Source organism: Macrotis lagotis, chromosome X, assembly GCF_037893015.1.
Source record: "Macrotis lagotis isolate mMagLag1 chromosome X, bilby.v1.9.chrom.fasta, whole genome shotgun sequence".
In the NCBI taxonomy this organism is placed as follows: domain Eukaryota; kingdom Metazoa; phylum Chordata; class Mammalia; order Peramelemorphia; family Peramelidae; genus Macrotis; species Macrotis lagotis.
Window position 1 is genome coordinate 220,892,385 of NC_133666.1, and position 27,214 is coordinate 220,919,598.

Sequence of the window (27,214 nt, forward strand, 5' to 3'; positions counted from 1 at the left end):
GTCAGATGACAAAGTTTTTTGGTTGTAACAACTCGTGAAAATCTTCTATTAAGAAGTTGTTGAGATCTATGTTGCTGGAGTGAATACCAACACCAAAGAAACTGTCTTTAAAAAATATTGGCATATTGCAGAATAATTTTTAAATAGGTAGGATCACATTTTTCTTTTTGATACTAATTCCTACAGAATTTAGTGGGAGCTAGGAGGTGTTAATGATACTGGTTGTGACTAAGACCAAAAAAAAGCATTGCACTGAATTAAATCTTCAGACAGAGTAATGTTCAAATTGTCTTTCTATAAATAGCAAGTATCTCTTGAAACCTCTGCTCGGAAAAATGTCAACTGTATTTAGTCATCATTGATGAGTAATAACTCTAGAAATTCTCTTTTTTCTGTTCCTTTTTAGATTTTTCAAATGTTATTTTGGTCTCATTTTTTTTAAAGACAGTACATTATATTTGGACAGGGTCAGTTTGGATAAAATAAACTGGTAGTAGTACTTGTCACAGCCCCCTTGCCTGTAAAAGGTCCTATCTTGTCTTTAAATTACTTTGGACATTTTGCTTATTGAGCATTCAGAAAAAGCTGAAAAAACGTAACATGAACACCTCTTATAAAAGACTGGAGTCATACTATTCTTGAGAGAACAGGAGGCATCATTTAGAGAGGTCTTCCTTTGTAAACATCTATGATTGGAGTGAAGGAAGTGTTTTTTGGTAGAAAGATACTAGGAAAAATCTAACAAAAGATAATAAATAGCACAATTATTGGTAAAAATGTGAGACTGAGTGATTTTTGGATTAATCCAAGGTTCAAACAGAACACTTAAAACATATAAATGCTGTTTCCAAACTGTTTGGGCATGTAAGTTTGAAAAACACACACACACACACACACACACACACACACACACACACACACAAACACTCATACCCCTCCCTCTCCCCCCACATACACATATATTTGATATTTCAGGAACTGATAGATTTTCTTTTTTTGATTTAATCGTGAAATGTCTTTACAACCAGGCTGATCTTTAACATTCTATCTGATTACCTTCTGCTCTAATTCCTTCTTGTGACCTGGAGGTGACCCTAAGTTCTTTAAGACTTCTGGTGGAATTCAAGCACTGTTTCTCCTCAGCTGCAAAAACTTCATGTGCAAGTCTGGTGGACACACTGCATGGCTCACATCCAAAGATCATCTTGGCTAAGTGGGAGAATCTAATATTCAAACTGGTCTTCAGGTGATGAACTCTCTAAGACCATCTACTAAGTCAGAGAGGTTAACCATCTTTGATGGAGGAGATATTTGGACAATATTTTCAGCTTTTAATTAGAATTCTTTTTGGTCCAGTCCAGTTTCTGGTCCAAATCTGGTTTACAATGCCAACGACATCACATGAACATAAAGACAATCTTGTGAAATCTCTCACAGGTTATTTTAAAAGTTGAAAAGTCATTTTATCTTGTGATAAAGTTTAAAAGTCATTTTATGTCCACAATGAACTCTAGAAGTCCTGTGAATAATCACACTTAAAAAAATCACAGCTAACCAATGTTTCTTTACTTTAGAGTCAGCTAGATAAAGTGCTGGATCTGAAATCAGGAAGACTTGAGTTCAAATCCAGACTATGATACTCACCAGTTATGTAACCTGAGCAAGTCAGTTTACTTCAATTTCCTCATCTGTAAAGTGGGGATAATAATAACAAATATCTCCTGAGGTTTTTGTGGGGATTAAATGAGATAACATATGTATAGTGCTTTTCCAAACTTCAAGTACTATAGAAAAGCTAGCTATTTATGTGAACTTTTAAACCACAAAAGAGGTATGTGATATATCAGTCATCCATGCAACTTCATTCTTCCCACATGAACGATGTCTTTTCTAGCCTGTGGGATGGATATCTTGGGGACCAATTTGTTTTGTTCATCTCTTCTGAAAAGGGGGATATAAATTAGATTAGTTATCACATTTGAACTTCATGACATGGGTGAAGGCAAATTCTAGGTTACCTAATTATTATTGTTTAATTATATTTCTAATCTGTAAGAAAAATACATACCTTAAATTTCTTGAAATCATTTCCCTTCCTGATGAGACCGCTGAGGATACATTGTAATTATAGGAATTGTTTTTCCTTAACTAACTCATATAATGTGCTTTGAAGTAATATGCTCTCCACCCTGAAGCCCATAAGCAGGCACCTAAACTAACAAAAAGGTAAAACCAAAACAGGGGAGAGTTTGGAGACGGAAGGATATAATCAGATAAATGAGGGGAAAGTTTAGAGAAGGATTGCGGAGAAGTAACGGGAGCTATTACTCGTGTGTTTCTTACTTCCATTGTTGTTTTCTTTCGGTAAAAGTCCCATCAGCTGGGGAGAGGTGCTGTCTCCTTTGAAGCTAGCTCCTGTTTCTCTGAAATGAGATTCTGTATTCCCAGGCCTCCACTCTGCAGGCCCAGCACAAACACACACCAGCTGTACAGTCCTTTAAAGAGGAAGCAAGAAGCTATCAAGCAATTACTTATTCCATTTTAGATACACATCCATGATTTTTACTTCAAGAGGTTTAGGGAGGGGAAGAGGAGAAAGGTGAAGAATAAGATGTGGTAAATATCCTTCTGGAAAAGTGTGTAACACAGGAAAGTATGAATTTAATTGGAATGATAAAATTCCATCAGTGAGGGATGTAGGAAAAAGACTATCACATTCTATAAATAAAACTATTCATAATGGATGATATTGAATGTGAAAACTAGTCAATCTGGAACTAACTTTCTCTTCCTTTGAGATAAACTGATTTCTGATTTTGGTGAATCCATATTCCAATGAGGGCCATGCAATTATTCTAAATGAACTAGTAAGATCCCTTTATAGGATTATGTGGGAGTCAGGAGGGTATTTTTGTTTCTGAAGCCCTGTTGGAGAGGGCTGATGGCTCAATACTCTGTACTGAGCCTGTAAGTATTTGAAAAGTCTAGCTTCTTCCAGTTAGACCACACAATGTTTGGGAGGAGCACCCGATCAGGTCAGAAGAGTCATGAGTGAATTCCGATCAGGTCAGTAGAGTCATGGGTGAATTCCAGCTCTTCCACTAGCTTGTCATTTGGACAGGTTGATTGGGCTTTATGAATATCAGTTACCACATCTGTAAAATTGGGAAACACAGACTCTCAAGATGGAAAGGGGTTTGGAGATCATCTCCTAATAACTTCCTCTTTAAAAAAAAATTATTTAAGGCAATGGGCCTAAGTGACTTGCCCAAGGTCACACAGCTAGGCAATTATTAAGTGTCTGAGGTTGCATTTGAATGCAGGTCCTCCTGACTCCAGGACCAGTACTATATCCACTGTGCCACCTAGCTGCACCCAACTTCCTCATTTTAAGAAGGAAGAAATTGAAGTTATAATATTTGTACTATTTACTTTATAGGCTTCCTCCTGAAGATCAAGCAGATGATTACTTTAAGTATTTTGCTAACCTTATGTGTCTTACAGATACAAATGTTATTGTACTCAGATGAAGAATAACCTAGGAAGGTTAAACACTTTTGCCAATGTCCAATGATAAGTTGAGGGAGGCATGTTAGAAATTTATCTTAATAATTTTTATGCCCACTCAAAGGATCATTAAAACTTTATTTCCTGATGTTGCTTAATCTTTTACATGTTTGTTTCTCTTTCAGTATATATACTGACAGTGTGTGCACATATACAAATATAACATACATAGTTCAATCTAATCTGTATCTTTGTCACACTCATTTATATCTGTCACATTTATATATCTATATTTCTATATTTGTCATATTTATATATCTATATCTATATTTATTTCTCCCAAAAGACTTTACCAACAGCAAATCAGGAGAGAATTTAGAAATAGATCTTTGATAATAAATATGTTCATTCATAGAAATCATTTTTTGATGTTGCTGTTTCCCGTTTAGGTGTCTGTCTATCTGTACATCTAGAGAAGACAAACAGAAAAAGGTACAGCAAGGATGAGATGGTTAGATAATACCATGAAAACAGCAAACATGAACTTGGACAGACTTCAAGAGACAGTGAAGGATAGAAGGGCCTGGCATGTGAGATCATGAAGAGCTAAACATGAGCAAGTGAGCAACTACAATAAAGGTATAAAACATGTATGTTGTTCAATTTCTTTTATCTTGTCTTACTTTTTGTGAACCTATTATTGGTTTGTTTGATTTTTTTGAAAGACACTGAGATAATTTGCCATTTCCTTCTTCAGCTCATTTTACAGATGACAAAACTGAGGCAACCATGTTTAAGTGACTTTCCCAGGATCATACAATTAATAAGTGTCTGAGGCCAGATTGGAACTAGGAATGAGTCTTCTGGACTCCAGCATTCCACCTAGCTTTTTATTAATAGGGCATATATATGTATATGTATATATGTGTATATACATATACATATACATATATATATATATACATATATATATATATATATATATATATAACTGAGAGGTCATATTGTATAATGAACAGAGGTTTGACTACAAAGTTAGGAAGAGTTGGTTCAAATTTGACACATACTGGTTGTGTGACACTGGGAAGATCAGTCAACTTCTGAGAGGTCCAAGCTACTTAAGATTACAAATTGCAGAATAGTCACTAGTCTGCATTGGTAGAGAAAAGATCCTCACTGAGAGTGCCCCATGACAATGGAATAATTGGTTCAGATATCCCTGCAAAGGATGGCTAGGTGTGTGTGGTGTCTTCTTTTGTGGAAGTGAGCCTGGTTTCTTGAAGGCTTTAGCAGGTCCTAGAAAACTTTGAAAGTCTTTACACATCAGCTTAGTGATGGACTGTATGTCTGTTGTTCAAGGACTGTTGTTCAAGTTAAATACAAAGAGAATCATCATCAGTTTGACCTCAGAGTGATGAATTTGTTGACTATAGCAACTCATGAAGACCATCTGTTAAGTTACAGAAGGGTTGTGATGTCTGTCACTAGTGAGAGTACCCACCCTTCACTTTTACAGAATGTTGAGCTTCTGAAGTTTAAATTTCTGTCTCTATCTATATCATCTTAATCTATCTTACTATTGTCATGCAACTACCACACAACACAATAAAAGGTATTTTAAAAGTCCTTGTACAGTTTTGAGCTTTTAGAGCTTAACCACACCAAGAAAAATCTCTGAGAGTTGATAAATTCTGCACAGTATATAATTCTGTCAGTAAATGACAAATATGAATCTATGCCATGTAAAGTATACTTAGGTAGCAAAAGTAGAAAATCATTGACTACCTTATTTTACCAGTTTCAATTGATCATGGAGACTTGGATTCACATTTGTTTTTTTCTAGGTCAACATATTAAAAAAAATTCTTTCTTATAGTACTTGTGGTCTGTTCATATCCAATATTTCTAAAATACAGAACCTTAAACTTTTCAGTTGTTATTGATATTGTTAGGAGTCTGCTAATTATCTTAAACTTCTGATGGAAAGCTTAAGATAAGGGGATCACTGAATTGGGTAGTCAGTAAGTTTTTATTGTGTCCCAGATACTGTTCCAAATGTGAAGATATATATAAAAGACAATCCACAACACAGCTAGATGGCCCAGTGGCTAGAGTGTTGGGTCAAGAGACAGGAAATCTCATCTTTCTGAATTCAAATCTTGCCTGGATAGCTTTATGATCTTGGGTAAGTCACTTAACCCTGTTTGCCTTAGTTTCCTTAGCTGCAAAATGAGCTGGAGAAGGAAATGGCAAACCACTTCAGCACCATATTTGCCAAGAAAACTCCAAATAGGGTCACAAAATGTTGAACATGACTGAACAACAACAACAACAACATCAACAACAAAAGACAGTTCCTGTTCTCAATAAAGTCTGCACAGTCTAACGGGGGAGAAAGCAGGCAAACAACTATGTACATACTTGATAACAGTCATGAGAGCTTGTAAATAATCAACAGAGGGAAGACACAAGAAATAAAGAGGATAAAAAAAAGCTTCCATTAGAAGGTGATATTTTAGCAGGGACTTGAAAGAAGTGTAGAGAAGCCAGGAGGTGGAGATACATTCCATGAATGGGGGACAGCAAATAAAAATGTCAGGCTATGGAGTTTTTTGTTTTAGGAACAGCAAGAGAATCAGTGTGACTGAATCCAAGAATACATGATAGGGTGATAAGTTTAAGAAATTTGGAATATTGTGTTTTTGTGTGTATGTGTGTATGTGTTGGGGCTCTGAATAGCAAACAGAAAAATTCATATTTGATTCTGGAGGTGATAGGGAGTCCCTGGAGTTTAAGGAGCAGGAATAGTGGTGAGATGGTTATACCTGTACTTTAGAAAGATAATTTAGAAGGCAAGGGATCTAAGAAGCCATCTCATCTATCCTCTTCCTTTCTCACATGAAGGAATCCAGGTACAGATTGCTTAAGTAATTTGACTAAAGTTGCAATATTGAGTGAGATTTGAACAGTTCATGCAACTTCAGAGGAAGCTGATAAAAATGTCGCATGTGAGCAACTTTTCATCTTTAGGCTTATCTCACTTTATGAAAGCTCTGGGTCATGGTGCCTATTCACTTTAATATTTATTGAGGGCCCCACTTAGTGTAAAACTAAAACGTAGAAAGCTATTAAAAGCAGAAATGAGAACTAATGTCTGCTTGGATGTAACACATGGCAAGTTCTCATTTAGTTCATCCCTGTCCTCTATCTGCCAGAACATTTTCATTATTAGACTTCTGGTTTGCTATAGTCTTCTTAATGTTTGACAGAAACAGATAAGGCCACTAGTGCATATGATAAAAATAGTAATGAGACACAACTATTAATATCCTCTCACAGTGTTGAAACTATCTTACATTTCATGCCAAAGAATGCAATTGCAAGCAGAATTCAGATTTTTTTTGAATTGTAATAAAATTCTGAAGAGTGTAGTTTTCTCTGATCATTTAGACCTTTAACAGTTTTGACCTAGAAAAGGAAAATACTGTGAAAACAGTGTGAAATATCAAAATTGAGTGTTCTGGTTTGGCCATTAGGGAAAAAATATGATTTTGCAATATGCACTTGAAATCTATAGAAGTCATGAATTTATGTCTAGTAGCAACCTTTTCACATAATGTTCCTTTCCCTTATATGATACATCCTGTAAAGTCCCTATTCTGTGGTAAGACATGCTGATTGAAGTCAGAGATTAATATAATTTTAGAACTGTGTGGGACCTAAGAAACCATCTATTCTCTCCTCCTCAATTCATGAGACTCAGAGTATTAAAGTGACTTGCCCAAAGTCTCTCAAGTAGAAAAAGAAAAAACCAGGATTGATCTTTAGGTCTTCTGAGTCTCAGCTCAAAACTGATCAAAGCCTGATTCTTTCCCCAAAATATTAAAAACTAAATAAATGGAATTGAGACAGTGAGGAAGGCACAGTGTACAAAGTGTTTAAGTGCTAAGCTTAAAGTGAGAATTTGACTTCAGAACTTGCTTCAGATGCTTAGAAACTGTATGAAACTTGACGAATCATGGAACTTCTTTCAGTCTCAGTTTTTCAATTTTTAACAGGGCTAACAGTAGTATCTAACTCTCAGGATGACACATAGACTCTTTATAAATCCAAAAGATCTATATAAACGTTAGCTATTAAGAAAAAATCATGTAGAATGATTTTTTTCTTTAACATTATTTTGGTCTTGATTATTTTACTTATTTACTTTTGACATAATTCAACTTACAGAGATAAATCATTGGCAGATTTCACTTTCTTTTGAGTTATCCAATTTTATTGCATAAATACAAATCTAAGATTTGGAATGCAAACTTGGTACTTTTTTCAGGAATTTTCAATTAATTGATTTTTGTCTTTCTTAAAAACAAAGAAAAGTTCTGCCTAGCAGAGGTTTCCAGGTATTGATAGTAGTTCTTTTTAAATTTTTGTTGCTCACAATTCCGGAGTTATTTCCTTTTCTCTCTTGTTTTCAATTTTCTTTTATTTTTAGTTCCAAAATCCCTCCATCCTTATGTGCCTCACCCCTGTTCCCCTTCTGCCCTTTGAGAAGGAAAGAAAAACAAAGCCCATTACAAGCATGTATGGCCAAGCAAAACAGTAGCCATGTCCAAGAAAGAAAAAGAAAGAAAAGAAAAATGCTTTGATCAACACTCTTAGTATATCATCTCTCTCTCTCTCTGGAGGTGGATAGTTTATTTCACAATTAGTCCTTTGGAACTGTGGTTTTGTCATTGCATTGGTCAAAGTTCCTAAATCTTTCAGAACTGATTACCTTTATTATATTATTATCATTGCATAAAATTGTTTTTCTGGTTCTGTTCACTTCACTTTGCATCTGTCCCTACAAGTAAGTCTTCACAGGGTTTTATGAAATTATCCCTATCATTTCTTACAGTATAACAATATTCCTTCACATTCATGTGCCATTACTTGTCTGGTAGTAGCTCTTCATAAAATTATTCAGCATTTTTGATGGCTTTTCATGTACCATGTGACAAACTTTTTTTGGGGGCACCTAATTTGTTACTTAATGAAACATTACCGCAATGAAAAGAATCTTTATGTCTCAACTTTGGAATGAAATAATCTGAATTCTTATTGGGTATAAATGATTGAAAACATTAATATAAAATTCAAAATATTATCAAAGCATATTCAACATCAATTTTTCTTGGGCATGAGTGGAGACAAGACTCACTTTGCAATAGCATACCCTCCTAAGTTCAGGGAAACAATTCATACCACCTTATGTAGAATTTTTTTATGGGTGCTGGGGGGGTGAGTAAAGAGTGTTGGTGAGTTAGAAGCAGAAGAAAAATGTGTGCCTTTGGGCAGTATATTTTAATCATACTGATAGGGCAGCTTGTACTCATTTTTCTCTCTTGCTGGGCCATTTCCAATTTAGATTCATCAAACAAGAAGAACAAGTTGTTGAGAATTTAGTATTCAGTATTGAATATTCAGTACTAGGTTATTGCAAGTACTAAGCAGAATATATATATATATATGTTTCTTTCCTTGAGTTTTTTTTTGAGTTTCCTCTCAAAGTAGTCTTTCCTTTTTCTTTTAGCCATAAAATGATGGCCTTGTATGTATGATAAAATATAGGGAAAGGAGTTCAGAGTCCTAAAGTCTGAGCAATCAGTATATCTTCAAACACATTGTAATCTTTCCTATCCAACTTTTGGGTCACGATGCTCTCCTTAAGGGTCAACAACTTAAATTAGGAATTTATGGAGATAATTTATAAAACATGAACATTAGTGTTTCTACCCTCCTCCCTTGAGGAGAGAAAATTTTCTCCTTTTCCATCCAACACCCTTGTCTCCTTATCTATGTCTTTTCATCTTGACTTTTCCCACCCTTTAATAGAATACTTATGCCATATAGGAAAAGCCTTGGGGTTTTGCTTTTTTTTTTTCTTTTTGGTTTGTTTTTTAATCTTAAATCAAGATTACAAAGTTAATTCACTGCAGATGAAATTTGTTAGCTTGGGCTTTCTATCTTTTGGCAAAGACTATAGAGGCCATGGATGCCTCAGATCAGTTTTGAGAAATGTAGAGGAACATGCTAGGCATCCAATACCACCGTTAATCCACTATTAAGAGTGATTTCCCGCTAGGTGGTGCAGTGGCTAGAACATCATCCCTGGAGTCAGGAGTACCTGACCTCAAATCCGACCTTAGACACTTAATAATTACTTAGCTCTGTGGCCTTGGGCAAGCCACTTAACCCCATTGCCTTACAAAAAAACCTCAAAAAAAGGGAGTGATTTGACCTTAATAAGTAAGGATCTATGCATAATTTTGAAATCAGAACAAGAAATTCTCTTTGGTCTGTCCTATAGACCAAGGGAAAGATAAGGAATGATGACACAAATGAAGTTAATCTGGGTGAATAACTTGTCCATTTATTGGAAAGTAACTCAAATCTTTGAAACACTTAATACTTTTAGTATCTAGTGAATGTATAGAATTAACATTTCCCCTCTTATGATTTTCACATGAAATTGGTATAAAACTACATTGGGGAAACATGTATAGGTTTTATATTTTTATGAATTAAAAAGTATTCAGGCAGACAAACACAGGATCTCAGTGATAAGGGAATCCATCTGCTCTTCATAACCTAAATTTTACAATGTTTTGTGATATAAACATCATATGATATCAGATTGAGGATTGGATTTGTCTTTTGTGTATTGTTACTTTCTTGTAATTGTTCAGAGAGCAATTCATCATAGTTGTTTAAAGGGAGATTTTATTTGGATATTTATTTTGTACTTGTATGACCTTTGGAAGATCATGTCTACCTTTTTGGACTTAGATTTCTTCATACAGAATGCTTACTAATTTTTTTAAACAAATTGAATTTTGAATTCTCTCTCTCCCTCTCATTCCCCCCTCCCCAACTCATTGAGAAGGAAAGAAATGTGATGTCAATTATACATATGAAATCACACAAATATATTTTCATATTATCCAAGTTGCAAAAAAAAAAGCAAGAAAAGTAAAGTGAAAAATTATGCTTCAATCTATAAGTAGACTTCATAAGTTCTCTCTCTCTCTCTGGAGATGGATATAATTTTATCATGAGTCCTTCAGAATTTTCTTAGATCATTTTATTGATTAGAATAATTAAGTCTTTTACAGTCATAGTAATGCCATTACTATATACACTCTTCTGATTTTGCTCATATCATTTTGTGTCAGTTCATATACCTTCCCAGGTTTTTCTGAAATCCTCCTGCTTGTCCCTTTATGGTATATTAGTATTCCATCACAATTATATACTACAACTTGTTTGACCATTCCCCTGTAGATGGACATCTTCTCAATTTTCCATTCTTTACCACTAAAACAAGTGCTGAATTAGGGAAATATTACCTTCTGGTAGCTGAACTTTAAAAAAATTATAATTGTTTCAATATAATTGATTTCCTTTGTAATTCTGTTTTTTCTCCTCCTTCCCTCTCTCCCTCCCTCCCTCCCTCTCTTCCTTCCTTCCTTCCTTCCTTCCTTCCTTCCTTCCTTCCTTCCTTCCTTCCTTCCTTCCTTCCTTTCTTCTTTCCTTCCTTCTTCTCCCTCTCTCTTGCTTTCTTTGCTTGTAGCACTAAGAACTTTAAGAAAATAAACTCACTGATTTGAGGAGATTAAACAAGTCAGTTAAGAAAGAGTGAGCTCTATGTCAGTTGAATGTATATGTACATTGATGAAATTAATAGAACCTTTAAGTATTGAATAAGACTGCTCATAAATAGCTAAAGATTAATATAATAAAACCTCTTTGATCATACAAGTTCACCATAGACATTAAATGCTTTGAGATCTATGATTGAAAGGTACTTCAACTAATACAAAACTTTATCATGGGCTTATTTCCATATATGCTATATGTAAAACTAGAGAGAAAGAGTCTGGTAGGATCTAGAAATGCAGATCATGGGAGTCTATGGATTTCAGATGTGTGGATTATTAAATCTATTTTAATAAGAATGATTATACTAAATAGCTTATATGGTATTCATTTAAAAAGGAAATAAAACTTCTTAAGTTCTAGTCTTAAAAAAAGACTCATGTTTATCCCTTCCAATTATGTGTCTTGACTACCAATTTTCAGTTGGTTTCCTTTTAGTCCTAATTCTTAGTTTTCTACCATATTCAATTCTTTATTTATCACCTTTAGAATCAAAGAATAATGATACCATTTGGGAAAGTTTTGTTTTTTGTGATTAAGACATTTCTAGATTTGTAATCAACACACACACACAAAATCACAGAAATCCAGAAACTCCTATATTGCATACATTAACTTATGAGAGTTAAAGTATAAATTCTCATAGCCTAGGAGACCTCAGACCCTCTATCTTGTTTTAACCTAAGATATTTTTATAGGTTCAAAGATTTAGAACTTAGATTATATCTAGACCAGTCCCCTTGTTTTTCCAGATAAGGAACTGAGTTGAAGTTGAGTAGTTAAGTGATTTATCCAAGGCCACCCAGTAAGTGGCAGAGTCAGGTTAGGAATCTATGTTCTCTCACTCCAAATGCAATGCTTTTTCTACTGTATTATTTCTTGCTACTATTGTACTTTCTGAAACAAACTATCAGAGATCATGTCCTGGAGGAAGCAAGCCTCTCAGCTTTGGAACTCAGGCCTTTCTCAACCTTCTCCTATCTTCCTCTCCTTTTCTTTTTTCTCCCTTCCTCTTCTTTTTTCTCCCTCCCTCTTCTTTTCCTCTTTTTCCCTCTCTTCCCTTTTCCTCCTGTCCCTTATTCTCACCTCCCTCATAGTCATAATAACTGAACATAAAAGGGGTCTTATTTTCTCTGAAGATTTTAAAAATGAACTTAAAATTGCTGGGTACCTGAACTACAAGTGCAAGACCAGTTTGTCTTGTTTCACTGTTGTGAAGTTTCTTGGTTTCCTGTGTATATATGTGTTCAGATTTCTAGGGTTGTTAGAACTTTGAAGATCTTTGGTGTTTAAAGGCAGATAGTTCAGCTGTTTTCAATAGTTTCTATCTCTAATGTCTACCTTCCCCACTTTTCCTGAAGTTCAGGTACTTACTCATATGTTTGTGTAAAGCAGAAAAATTAAAGGAATTCTTAATAGCAATTTTGCTAGGTTAAGTCATTTACAAATAAAATTATAACCTTTCTACCTGCTGCCCAATTCCCTTTCCATCTTGCTAAAAAGCATTCTTCAGTCTCAGAAAATGGAATTTCTTTTGAGTGATTTTTCAGACTCCAGACTATTTTCTTTCCCCCTTTCTCTTCTCTTTCTCCTCTTTTCCTTTTGTAAAATCTAATACATGGGGTTCCAGCTTAATATTTATGAAAATTTGAATGACATATAATTGAAGGCAGTTTCACAGCATTCACCTAATAATGTAAAATAAGAATTTTTTTTACTTATGAAGGATTTTTAAAAATATTGACTTTGCATAATTTGTAGTACTACTTCACAGACTTTCTTGGTTGGAATATTTCATGAGACTTTTAAAGGAGATCTAATCTTTTAAGTCATGGAAGAAAGGGATCTTTAGTGATTTTTTTAATATTTGGGATATACTTGTATCTCCCCTTCCCCTTTTTTGTTTTTTTCAGGTTCTTCCCTTGTTGTAGTACAGGTGTTTCATTAAAATTGCATTTGGTTTGGGCATGCCAAGTAAGAGAACATTTGTATTACATAAATCAATGGAAATGTATTTTTGTGTGGGTTTAAAAAAAGTAAATGTAAAATTAAAAGTAAGTTCAGTGACCTGGGTTATTTCTGTCACTTGGCATATTAGAAAGTTCGTAGTATAAGTCACAGTTAATTTTTCTAATCTCTCTTTAAATTAGTCTAGTTATTAGGGAGGATTGCTGGATGATACATTCTCCTATGATCCCTGAGCAAAGATGAATGAACAGACTTTGAGAAATTTATTATATTATTATTCTTTTGCTATTTTCAAGTCCTAAGGTAACTTTAAACATAACCTTTCAATTCCTATTTGGTTTTGTTTTCACAAAATATTTCTATTATTTATATACCACACGAAGAAGCACATTGAAAGTCTTTTTTTTTGGCAATAGGATTAAAGGGCTTATCCAAGGTCATACAGCTAGTAAGCATCAAGTGTCTGAGGACAGATTTGAACTCAGGTCCTTCTAACTCCAGGCACTGTGCTACCTACCTAGCTGCCCCACACATTAAAAGTCTTTAAAATACATATAAATTAGTTTCAGGGTAGCCAGTGAACTATAAATAAGAAACAGTTTATTGACCCCGCTCTCCATCTACGTTTATTAGGAGGATCAAGTGAGATCATATTTGCAAAAAGTACATTTATATAACACATGGTAGGTCCTATATAAATGCTTATTTCTTCTAATTTTCTAAAATATTTTGAGGTCTCATGTTGCCCTAAAGATAAATTTTTAACTCTCCTCCATTTTCTTCACCATTTATGTATGAGATACCCACCTATATTTTAGTAAATTTGATATCTAATAAGTTAGAAATGTCTCTATTTAATATATTAGAAAAATCAAGTGTAAAACATTAGGTAGCCAAAAGGCATTAGAATCTTTGTGATAGTAAGAATATCTTTTCATTGTAGAGAATGGATTCCAGGCAGTGGTGTGTGGTAAATATTTAAAAATGGAAAAAAAAAGGGAAAAAATTTTCCATTATACACTTTTGAGTTGAATCTTTATTATTAACATTTTTTGTCATTGTTTCTTCTGTGTAGCAATTGACAAAGTAACCAATAAAGCCATGAGTTAAGCCTGGATTTGTTTCTCTGGTTGATCTCTGATCAGCTCATATTGAAAATTTAACATCTGACCCTTGAGCACTGGTTCCAACTGGTTTCAATACACCTTTGATTGGAGGTGTTTATTAAAAAACCAAAGAATGGGAAGGATTGAATGAGAATCTTAGGGACGGCTTTTTTTTAAAAAGAAAATTTATTTAGTATTTTATTTTTCTTCTGGTTACATGTAAAAACAATTTTTCGCATTCATTTTTAAAACATTGAGTTCCAAATTCTTTCCCTTCCTCCTGCTCCATCCCCATCACTGAGAAAATAAGCAATTTGATAAAGGTTATAAATGTGTAATCATACAAAATATTTCCATAATAGTCATGTTACAAAAGAAAACACACTCCCCCCCAAAAAAAAACTTGAGAAAAATAAAGTAAAAAAAATTAACCTTGACTTTTGATGGTTTTTCAAGCTGACGTTTGCCAACTCTCTTTTGTTCCTACATGTGCATTTTATCAGCTACCTCAAACTTATATCAGTTTACATTTTAAGACTGAGCACATATAGATCATATATATCCATATGTGTATAGTTAATCAGTAGCAGTATGATATAGGGGTTAGAGGACTGACATTAGGATCAGAAAGAGCCTATGTTTAAATCCCACATCTAACATTGCTTGCTGTGTGACAAATCATTGAACCTCCAGTACCTGGGGATGTTCTGTAAGACTAAGTTACAGATAAACTACTGCATCAGTGGAGGGAGTTTCCATGCTAGGAGTTTCCTACCCCAATGCAGTATGTACAATATTTGTGTCTCTTTCTTCCCCATCTTCCAATTATCCTAGAATGTAAATCCACATCTGTATTTTTACATTGAAACCATCACACACATATAAGTAAATCAGCAGAAATGAAAGTTTAACAGGACAAAAAACCCAAAGCCTTTGGCTTGTCATTCCTGCACATGTGGATGTAGAATTCGAAGAGGAAGGAGGATAGTATAAACACATGGGAAAAGCTCAGTTTTCCATCCAGGATGAATTTGCCAAAGCAGGATGTCTCACTCACATGCTGAAAACAGGAGCATGTCTTTTCTCACAACCTGCAAACCAGCTAGTTGAAAGATTGACAGCTGGCCAAGGGAACGCACACCTCGCTCTTCGATCCGGGCTGCCAGGGTTTTAATCACAGTCCTGGTGATGAGCGGCCTGGGAGGGCTCGCCTTTCACACACTAACTCAAACAAACACGGCAGAATGTCTCTGCTGCTCTCCAAGCCCTTTCCTACTTTAGCATTCTCAATGTATTCCCTCTGCGATGCAGACTTTAAAAACTCCACCAACATGCTAAGCCTTGTGTCATCTGACATCACTTCTCCTTAGAAATAGCCTTTGGGAATGGCAAGGTAATGTTACCACTAATCACAGAAGCATTTGGAATAAGCACTTTGCTGAATGAACCCGTTACAGAACTACAGAGAAGGCCCGAGTTTCAGAAGCTTGTTGACTAGCTGGATATCAGACTTCGGCAGGGCATTTCAGAAAGAAGCCTGGGACTTCTTCCCATGCATTTTTTTTTGTACTTAGGGGCAGATTTATTGAAAGCTGGCATCAATTAATGCAGATGCCTGTGTTCACAGCAAAGAGACAGGGGAACCGAAGTAACCACTCACCAAATGACCCACGTAGTTGCATACAGTATGTCTTTCTTTCTGTACTCTGGCAAGGAAGTTGCTGCCTCTTTATCATGCACCCAGGGAGCTTCAATGCTAAAAAGGGATCCGAATTAGGAAAGAAGTTTGTTGTGCTCAGAGATGCCAAATATGAATATTCAATTAACAAGAACAACAGCAAAAAAAAAAATCACAAAAGTCATGGTGTGTAAATTAAGGATGCCTGGAAGCAATTACTCTGGATGGCAAAGCCAGTGCAACATTAAAAATACCCTGTATTCCTTTGTTTTCAACTCAAGAACAAATAAACGCTAAAAATATGTTTATCTGTTTTAACAGAGAAAACAAACAATTTCCATGATGCATATATTAAAAGGGAATGCATAGCTATTTCCTATCACTTGAGGCAGGGAAATTTGGTAGAGGGAGAAAGGAGAAATAGGAGAAGAATAAGTACTTGACCAAAAGCTGTCCTGGCAGAGAGAAATCCTTCAAGGGTCAGGGCATGCCATCTCCCACATACTGACTTTTTGAATAGCCCTTTTGCCAAGATAAATTCTCTAAGAAGTCTAGAATTTAGAGGATGTGCTTAGCTTGCATTAAGAACCCAGCAGTTTCTTCTCTTTGCAAACAAGCCCTCTTGAGCAAGGCAAGACATAAATGGAAAGGATGCTTTGCTAATTATTTACATGAAGACACAGAGAGATGCAATCTGGCTCATGTGTTTATTTCATATTACTGCTTGGCTTACGAGTCAGTGATGGAACTAAACATTTTCATTCTGTTTGTCTCCCTCTGACTTTGCTGACTTTCAGGGCAACCCAGCAAGTTCTTTGAAAACAATTGGATAGCAGGTAATTCACTCATTTATTTTCTCTTTTAAGTTTTCAGTATTTATAGTTATGGACTTTTCAGATCTTAGTCCTAATGGACAGAGATATTATCTTCAGATTTGAGAAATGTATTATGTATTTAGCACAGAGTAAGAGCAACATGTCCTTTTCATCATTTCAAAGTTGTAAAACAGTATGGGAGAGAAAAGCTTATTGTAGGGCTGGGGGAGAGCACTTTTAGAATATTTTAATAGGAAATTAATTTCATGATAAATGGTGGTATCAGGAAGAGTTCTGCAGATCAGTACTATAGAGAGGCCTTTGAAATGAGTTTATTTTCATATTTAAAATTTATCACAAAATGGCACTCATCATTTAATAGGCAGCTTTATGTAAAGAGAACAGAACGTTAGGATAAGATTTTCATGGATAATCATATTTTTCTCTGGAGATGAGTTGAAGTCATAAATTAATTTTTTATAATAGAAATAACCAAGGTCAAAAGTAGCTCAATTCAAGTTGCTCTTAACATTGGTAACACATTGCACATTCTGGACCTAATTGAGCTCTTACTTGGGGCTTTATTTCTCTAGTTGAAAGGCATCTGGGCCACAGTGTAGCCCTGGATGGCTAACTGTAGATAGTTTGCAAAAATGTTTGAAGCAACAACTTGAGAAATGTGATCTGTCACAAAGACCTCCCCTTCTTCCCATATGATTGACATGATTTGTTGACTTTTTTACACTTATAAATTTGAAAAATTGATATTGCAGTAACCCTAGACTCGGGGAAATTAGAAAGTTTCCCTTTTTTTCCTTATTGAGAAGTAAGTTCAAGGAAAAGGGGAAAATATGGTAAAGGAGAGAAGCCTATATTTGTAAATGTAGAATTTTCTTTTTGGTAGGGACTTTTGTGAGATGTACATTAGTGGCTGGATTCAACCATCCTTAGGACAGCTGTTCTGAAATACATGAGTTAGATATGTACCCTGGAAATATTTGTTGCTTGATCTGGCTTTTGACAGTCCTGGTTTGCCATCTATTAGGAATGAAGAGAAGGGAGTATGAGAGATATTTAATATGAAAAGGTAGAGCAGTTAGGATATAGTGACCCATTTTAGAATTAGACAAAGAGGTAAAAATGACTCCAACTTCAGATTACCTAATATCCTAATTTCCCTAATAAGGGAAAGCTGATTCTCAGTCAATTGCTCTGATAAATGGTTCAAGAGTCATTTTTAGACACATGCAAATTAATAAAATGCAAAAGAAGGAAGAATCTGAGAATTCAGAAATTTAAAATCAAAGGTTCCATTATGTGAGAGAAGCATGTTTCATAGATAGACAGGATGGTAGGATGGGAAAGTGCCCCCAGAATCAAGAGACATTTAACTTTGAATCCTTACTTTACATCAGCCAGTTATTAGTAATGGGTAAATCACTTTGATTTTGTTTCTTTGCTTCTAAAATGGGGGGGGGGGTAATAATTGATTGAGAGACAGGTGGTGCAGTGGATAGAGTGCTGGACATGGAATCAGGAAGACTCATCATCTTCATGAATTCGATTCTAACCTCAGACATTGACTAGATGTGTGACCCTAGGCAGGTCACTTAACCCTCTTTGCCTCACTTTCCTCATTTGTAAAATGAACTAGAAAAGGAAATGGTGAACCACTCTAGTATCAGAGAGCCAGATGTGACTGAAATAACACAACAATAGCAACAACAAACAGGGTGTAGTGTAATCAGAGGATCTATGTTAAGATGTGTAGAGGAAAGAGTACCAAACTTAGTTATTGAAGGCAAAATTGAATCCCATCTCTGTCACTTAATACTTGTGACTTTAGGCCAGTTGTTTCCCTACTATAGGTGTCCCTGTGGTGTAGAGAGTAACTGGATTTTTGAACACTAATATGGTGGAGGAAAAATTCTGACATGTCAGACTAAGTTTGAGTTCCATGAAGAACTGCATGTTTTTCATCTGAAGACTATTTTAGTGAAAATCAAAGAGGTACATGACCAAGTTACCTACGAACTAATGAAATTTTCCTACCCCTATATAAATGCTTATTTCTTCTTCTAATTCTCTAAAATATTTCGATCAAAACAGAGAGAAGTTTCAGTCTGTGTTGGTAGAGGGAATAACTGCACCAATGAAATCCCTGACTTCAAGTATTGATGATAATTCAAAGTAGAACAGATGAGTTGATCAAGGCAATGGGAGGTTTTATTTTATAATAGAGGTAATATTTTGAGGAGAGTTCACTTGCCCATTCTTCAGTGTTTTAGAATGTTCTAACTTGTAGAACTCTGAAGATTTGCTCTGTATGGATAAGTTGAATCTAATAATGCCTTTTTCTTTAAAAATTATTTTTAACTTTTGAAATAAAAAATCATTTCATAATATAGTAGAAAAAAGATGATTGCACATGAAATTGCAATGTAAATGTAAATTTTTTACCTTTTTTTTCTTCCCTTCTGATGCCTTTTAAATGACTTGAAGGTAGAATGAAAGGAACAAGCATTTATTAATCACCCATTATGTGCTTAATAAATTAAGCACCCGCTCAGGTTCTGAGCTAAGGGCTTTATAAAGTAATTATATCTTATTTGTTCCTTACAACAATTCTTTGAAGAAGGTGAGCTTTTATACTCATTTTATAGTTGAATAAACAGATATAGGTCAAATGTCAGGGTATATAGGTCAAATATGTCAGTTAGTAAGTATCTGAAGTTGGATTAGAAAAATAGGTAGAATTTGGTGATCATGTGAGAATAAATGTAGAGTTAAAAAGGACCAGTGAAACTTATTTCCTTCATTAATTTTTTTTAAATGAGGAAACTGCATAAGTGACCTGTAAGCTTCACCCAGCTACTAAGTGAAAGAGACAATATCTGAATTCAGGTTTTCAGGCTCCAGAGCCAATAATCTTTCCTTTCCACAGGACCATGATAAACAAATATTCAACTTTAGTTTATATTGAATCCAACAATGTTACAATTTCTCCCATTGTTAAGGTAAATGCAACCATATTAAGTAGAGACATTATTTTTCCCTATGTCTCAGTTCTTGTCTTGGTTGTTGCTTGGTTAGTAGCCAGGAGTGATTGACAGCAATAGCAAGGTAAATATAGACATTATGTTAATTCCCCATTTCCCATATAGGAGCCTTCTTTGTAAACCAAAGTGTACCTAGAACAAGTACTGAAACCTAAGTGTCCATGGTTCTCCCCACACCTCCCAAACTCCCCAAAAGATTCAGAATCTGAATCAGTTCTGAGTTGATAAGATCATAGCCATTCACCAAGCAGTTAGAGATGTGAGTGTTAAGGTATTAGGATCATAAATGAGAGCTGGAAGTCATATTAGAAGCAATGTGGTCTGAGGGTACCTAATGGATCAGGGGTTTGCTGATTTATGTTTGACAACTGAGTGTCCTAAAAGTAAGACTCATTTTTACGTTTTTTTTTTTTTTTACTTTTACGTATTTTTAACATTTTCTCCATCATTTTCTTAGGTATAGAGTCAAAATTAGAACAGTAATCTAGTTGTGATTTGTAGTCTTTTCCAAGTTCTCCAATTTGTAGTCTTTTCCAATTTCAGGTATAAATGATCACACTGACCATTTAAAAATGGGTTCCCCAGTGCTCAGAGCTCCAGCATATCCCTGAATTTGGAGGTCATCTAATCCAACCCTCTCTTTTGTATAGATGAAGAAGCTGAGGCAGAGAGGTTAAGTTAATTTCACAAAAATAGTAAGGGGCCAGATCTGGGATTTAAGTTTATAATTGTAAATTCAGCATTCTTTCCATCCTACCACACCTCCTTCTTGATTTTCAAGTTCCTTAGACCAAGTTAAAAAAATCTACATGAAAATGGGATCCCTTAAAAATTACTTGCCACATTGACTTGAAGTGTATAGGACAAAATTATACTTTGTCCTTGGGCTATTCATGTTCCTTGGCATTTCTGAATGTTTTGCTTCTCTTGGGTCTCTAGTAGAGGGGCTGGGTTCTTGAATGTAGGCTTGGCTTGCTTGTCTCTTGTAACTTGAGTGAAAAGAATGAATAAGGAATGTGAAAATAAGCTCTTGGGAAAACCCATCCACTATGAGATTTATTGATCATTCCTGACTATTGATTGGGGCATATTTGACAATGAACTAAAAGGCTAACAAAGTTTTGTTTATTTGTAGTCTCTGTCCTTGGGTTCCCATGAACTGGGTAGGGTTGGGGAGTAGTATGTATACTTCAAGCCAGGGTATAAAGATACAGTTTTCTGGAAGGTCTTGTGGATCTCTTGCATAATACTATTAATGTGCAAATCAAAGGGGAAGAGTTGGGTGGTGTTGGTTTTCATTCTGCCCTCTTGTTCCTTCCCAAATCTGCTAAGGGTGGATCATGGACAACTGCTCCCTGGGCTGTGTACAGCCTGCAGGCGGTATGTCATGTAGTTCTCTTGTAGACAATGCTCTTTGAATTGGCCCCAAAAGTTATTGCATTGGACTCTATCCCATTTCAAAAAGCTGAGTACATGCTGTGATTGCAGCACTTCCAGTCTATGCCAGCCTGAGGAGCAAGAGCCTAGGATTGGAAACCAAACTGGAGGCTCCACATGGCAATGAACAGCACAACATTTTGGCTAGAGGCACTGATCATGTTGGGAATTTGAAGAGGTGATTTTTTTTTCTCTCAAAGAATGGTTAATATGCATTTATTCCTTCTGGAAATGCATTAGAGTATATTTTTCTTTTTAGACACTGGGTGAAAATGATTTTCATTAAGGCTTTTGATGACCCCACTCTAAAGTAGAGTAAGGCTCATTTGAAATGAAAGGAATCTTCTAGAATTCATTTCAATATGGCTACTCTGAACATAATAGATAAACATTCAAAATTCCGCAGGTGGGGATGCTAAATTTTATTCTTTTAAAATTAAAATTGCAAGAATAAGTGGAAAAAAACTTTAAATGACTTTTCCTTCTTTCCTGATAGACGTTAAAACCCAACAATGCAATTTGGTAAAATTTAGTAAAACAATTCTCTCCTTGTATAAATAGTCAAATTTTATGGTTGAATTATAAACCCCTGGAAATGGGGGGTTTATAATGAAACTCTTGTCAAAATATTAACTATAGCTATATGAAAAAGCTGTTATTAAATAGCATATTGATGGCTTAAAAACTTTCTTTAAAAATCTCTGTTTATTCATTATAATTAAAATGCCTAAATTATAATGATCCACTAAAAACAAATAGTTTTAATCTTTTCCATAGTTCTCCATATGATGTTAATGCTCTGTACATTAGTATTGATGCCTGAGTTTAATATTGCTTTCTCTATCATTAAAATTGCTAACACTATAGCTTTGGAAATGTAAATTTGAATACTTAATTATGTTGCTATAAACAGCCACTCTAATGCCATGTTCTCATCGACAATGATGGGCCTTCTTCCAGTGCTGGCATCTCAAGCAGTCATGCTGTCTGTTTTCCTGTTATATATACAAGGAAAAACATTCCCACCTGAGCTCTCCTCCAAAGTTTCACTTGGGAAACAGGACATGATTAGAAATATGTTTCCAGTTGCACATTGCTCAAATACAGTTTTGCCTTTACTTGGGCTAAATGATGCAAACATAGTCCAGCCTCCTTTCCAGGAGTGTGCAATTACCTTGAAGGCCCCTAGTAAAAAGCCCTGGCTAATTGAGAACACTTGCTTTTGCTTGCAATTAGCAAGGATATCCTCTTATTAAGAAATGTCCCTATTTTTCCCACCCCCTGAAAAAGGTGGGTTTATCTTTAATGAACTAAGAGTTTGAAGTTCTGCAAATTAAGGCATGCATATGCAGGTTATCTTCTCGCTCAAGGGGACATATACCACTGCTGTGTTCGTGTGAAGTAATAATGAGATACCATAAGCAAACAGTAGAAGATTCATGTCAGATGGTTCTCCAATAACATTAGAAAAAAAAAAGCAGCTGATGTATGGGATATTGAAGGCAGATTAAGTTGTTAATGTATATTAGTATATTCTTAATTTCCTTTTAATTGAAAAAGACATATTGACTTTAATTAGAACCATTTCACAGGAACTGTCAATTAGCACATGTCAAACTAGTTAATTCAGAACAGAATTCTTTTAATTAGGGTCTGCTTTCCTTTAACTGTGGGGCCAATGAAATCAGCCTTTCCTTATCAAGATTTTAAATGTCTCTAAGACATACAATACAAATGTAGTCTCTTATCTATTATTAGAAGCCCATATGGATAACATTAAAATGATGATGCTGGCATTGTTCATGCAGCACAAATCAGAGTCCCTTTATGACTGTTTGAAAAAAAATGGCTTTGAACAAAGACTATTTTAAATACACAGATTTATCCTACTTTAAAGAGACTACAAAATTTATGACATGCATGTTCACATTTAAAGTATTATTTAATATGTCTGCTCAAATAAATGGGCCTATTCAAACGTTTTGTGTGTTCTATCAGCCAAAGACACATAAAACATTGTCAAACCATACAGCAACATTTTTCCCTTAAATGAACTGTAATCAAATAGGGAAAACAGTCTGAATGATTTTTTTTGCATAACATAAAAACAGCATTGTTAACTTTCATTGCTTCTAAAGATTTAATACCAATAGTTGATACAGTGGCTGAAACCACTAGTGAGCTAATGTGATATTGGTAATCAGACAGTGTAAAATCTGAATCTTGGTTCTTACCTAATGTAGTGATGTGAAATTACAGGGTTTGAGCCATGACTGGCATTAGGAAGGAATTGCCCTGGAGCCCTACATATTGGATAAGGCCTGGGTTTCACCTGAAGTGTGGGTGTGCTTCAGGAAGTGAACAGCATTAAGAGAGATATCACTGGGAAAAAAAAAGAATTAATGGGAAATCTAGCTTAGTTTTATCATGTGAGTTTTAGTCACTGTTTTACTGACCTATATCAAGTGAGGATTATAGAGATTAGTGAAAGGAATACTTAATAGCTCAACTGTGGATTCCAAAGAGGATTATCTAGTAAGATATTTTATGGATCCTGATACTTAGTTGTTCCTCCTGTAGGACTGATTAATTCAACTCTGATGATAGTGTTCTTTTCAAGAGTAGGATATGTCTCTAGTGGGGTAGTAGTTGTGCATATATCAACAAAATGAAATGGAGAATTACATGTATTGAGTGAATTTGAACCACAGAAGTATTTGTATTGGCTGATTCATCCAACTTCCAAAATAATTCAGGAAATTCCAAAACTTTAACAAGGAAGGCAGATTTCATTGACAACCGACCCTTCCAACTCCACTTTTTCCTTCAATAGCAGGTTCCTTCATTATTCTCTTCTCTTACATCTGTCTGTCTGTCTGTCTACCTATCTCTCTCTCTCTCTCTCTCTCTATATATATATATACATATATATATATATATCTTACAGAGAACTAAATTTTAATTTTCTTCTTCACTTTGTGTAAATACAACCTTCAGTTAACTCTTTCTTCAGGAAAAGTTGAGGACTTAGGCCAGTTATTGAATGAAAGATTACACAAATTTTCTCCATGAAAAATATTGACCACCTCTGTGGAAAGGAACAAGCCTTCTTCACATTAACTAAAAAGGTCAATAAGTCCAATAAAATAATTTAAACTTTATTGAAGCATTTCATTTTTCATGGCCATTACATATCTTGAAAGCACCTGAATTATCTGATACTAGAAAGCTTTTACCATATATTATTATATTGTTTTATCTATCCTATCTATAGTTTATCTATAGTTACTTTTTGATCCACACTTATTCACAAATCTTATGCTTCTGTAGCAATGACAAGATTAGTAATCTTGTACAACATTGGCCTTTGAAGAAACCATCTATTGAGATATTAGTATAGTTCATCCTGTCTATTGTGACAATAAGTTAACAACTTAATATGTTCCATATGACCTCTTCACAACTCTGTTTTGGCGCAACCCTGTCATGTATATTCATAAATAACATTATTGTGGTCTCTTTTGAAGTTTTGCTCACAAGTATAAATATCACCACTTGCAAATATTTTTACAGAAGATATATGGAGCACTGACACAAAACTTACTGATCCCCTATCTTTTTTTTTTCTAATTTTATTTTATTTTTCCAGTTACATGTTATGACTTAGCACAGCACCCCCTCACTCTAATCCAATTCATGTGCCTGCAATGGCATCACCTACCTTGATGTCATGATCTTCTTCAAGAATGAAGGACAAAACATTAAGATACCCAAAGTCAAGAAGAAACATTTCGTCATGGAATATTTGGTCATGAGGTATTGCAGTACTAGTAAGTAGATTTAAGATGGCCCCCACTGAAAAAACTAGTTTCTACACCATCCATTGCAAAGGATAAAATGGTAGAAAAATTTCGAGGAATTTAAGACATATATATATATATATATATATATATATATATATATATATATATATATATATAATTTGACTTCCTAACACCACCCCCCCAAGAAAAGAAAAAAAAGATGTTGTCAAATGAGACAATGGGGCAAATTTTGATGATGAGCATGACTGATCCCCTATCTTTAAGCCACAAAAGAAATAATGCTTATGATTTTGGGTAACTTTTTAAAAAAGCTTATCCGTGATTAATAATTAATTAATAATTGATACTAAATTAAGTATGATTTCTAGAACCATTAGGAATTCACTAAATTTTCAATACATGTATTTTATATCCACTCTATCAATGAAACTTCACTAACAATTCTATAAGATTGGTCCTATTTTCTAGGTGAGTGAACTGGGATTTAGTTACCTGCCCAGAGTCATTCAGATAATCAGAGGGGGAGCTGAGTGAACTCTTCTGAGTCTAGTTTGGTGGTTTTAAAAAATTACACACACACACACACACACACACATACACACACATATATATCTTTAATATTACACCATCTCCTTACCTCATATGTTGTACTGCTTTCTTGTGACTTACTTGGTAAATCTTTAAGCTCCCTCTGGCAAAGGAATATGATTGAACACTTGCTTTTTCTCTCAATCTTCTGTTGACTAAGCAGGGCAAATATGAGCAAAAGGAGAGAAGAAGAAATCCCAACAGCTTTCTCAAACCTCTGAAGTGGGCCTTCACAGTATGGCTTCATCATTTCATTTAAAGCATTGTGAATTCACAACTGCCAGACAAATACATATTGAAATGTAAGTATAATGTGTATTCCAAAGTCATGTGTAATATTCTTCATATTCTCCATTTGTGTCAATGTTTCAATTTGAATATTTGGAAATTTTGGATATTGTGGGCAGGTCCTTCTTTTCTCAAAGATTAGTCAAATTAGACCTTTAATTTCTCTAAGTCTTGAAATCATTTGGTATGCAAGAGTCTTCTATTAAATGCACCCCCTACCCTAAATAATACTTCATTTACTTGTTAATAGTTTAGCAGAGATGAACAGGGATAGCTACTAGGATCTGCATCTGGGACACAAAAGTATTTTTCTAGGGTGCCAGGGGGAAAGGGGTAACGATAGGGGAAGATAGGAGAGCTCCAAAGACAAACTCCATCTACTTCACAATTTGTCTCTAGGGTTGACAGGATGATTAAGATTTGACTGGACTGAAAGTATTTGATTTTTCAGCAAACACTTGAAAATAGATCAAACATTTTAGAATTATTCTCTGATGCCTCAGAAGGAAATGTTAAAGCTGAAGTCCAAACAGAGACTGGTATCTTCAGGCAGAATGAAAAATTAATACATTCAGGAATTGGGTTTGCTTATAGTTCTCTCACAAAAGGATAAGAAATTGTTAACTGAAATCAAAGTAAAGGGTCTCATTTAATCTGCCATTACATGGTGATATTGATTGAATCTGGATCCCTGTTGCAACAGGACACTATCACATTGAAAAGAAGCTATAGTTATATATACTTTCTTGATTCTTTAATTACTATAGGTGTGTAGGAAGTATTAACTGGGTGATCTGGGGCACTGACTTATACACCTTTGAACAGGTATAGGCATAGCCATGTTAAATATTCTTTTTTTTAAGTTTTTTTTTTTTTTTTTTTTGCAAGGGGGTTTGCATGGGGGTTAAGTGGCTTGCCCAAGGCCACACAGCTAGGTAATTATTAAGTGTCTGAGGCCGGATTTGAACTCAGGTACTCATGATTCCAGGGCAGGGTGCTCTATCCACTGCGCCATCTAGCTGCCCCCATGGTAAATATTCTTAATGGAGTCAAGACATTTTGCTCAAACAAAGGTTTTGTATCTACAAGGTAAGTATAAATAGTGCTCTGAGGCTAGTTTTGAGAGAGCATTAGACTAGGGAGTCAGAAAGATGTTCAAATCCTGCCTCTTAGACTTACCAGTTGTATCTCTGAGCAAGTCTTGGCTTTAGATCCTTCTCTGTGAAACAAAGTGGGCTGGCCTCAT

At 34.9% G+C, this 27,214-nt stretch overlaps 1 long non-coding RNA gene across 7 annotated transcripts in view; it reads left to right on the forward strand.

Annotated features, from left to right (window-relative positions):
• LOC141502508 (uncharacterized) overlaps positions 1-27,214 on the forward strand; it is a 93,457-nt gene that overhangs the window by 57,250 nt on the left and 8,993 nt on the right. For 6 of the 7 annotated variants that reach the window (XR_012472560.1, XR_012472565.1, XR_012472566.1 and 3 more), the window contains 3 exons: positions 3,957-4,146; positions 24,918-25,098; positions 25,844-25,982. This is a non-coding gene — a long non-coding RNA (uncharacterized LOC141502508). Of the gene's footprint in view, positions 1-3,956; positions 4,147-24,917; positions 25,099-25,840; positions 25,983-27,214 lie in introns of all 7 variants that reach the window. The other variant, XR_012472564.1, reaches the window with a different exon arrangement.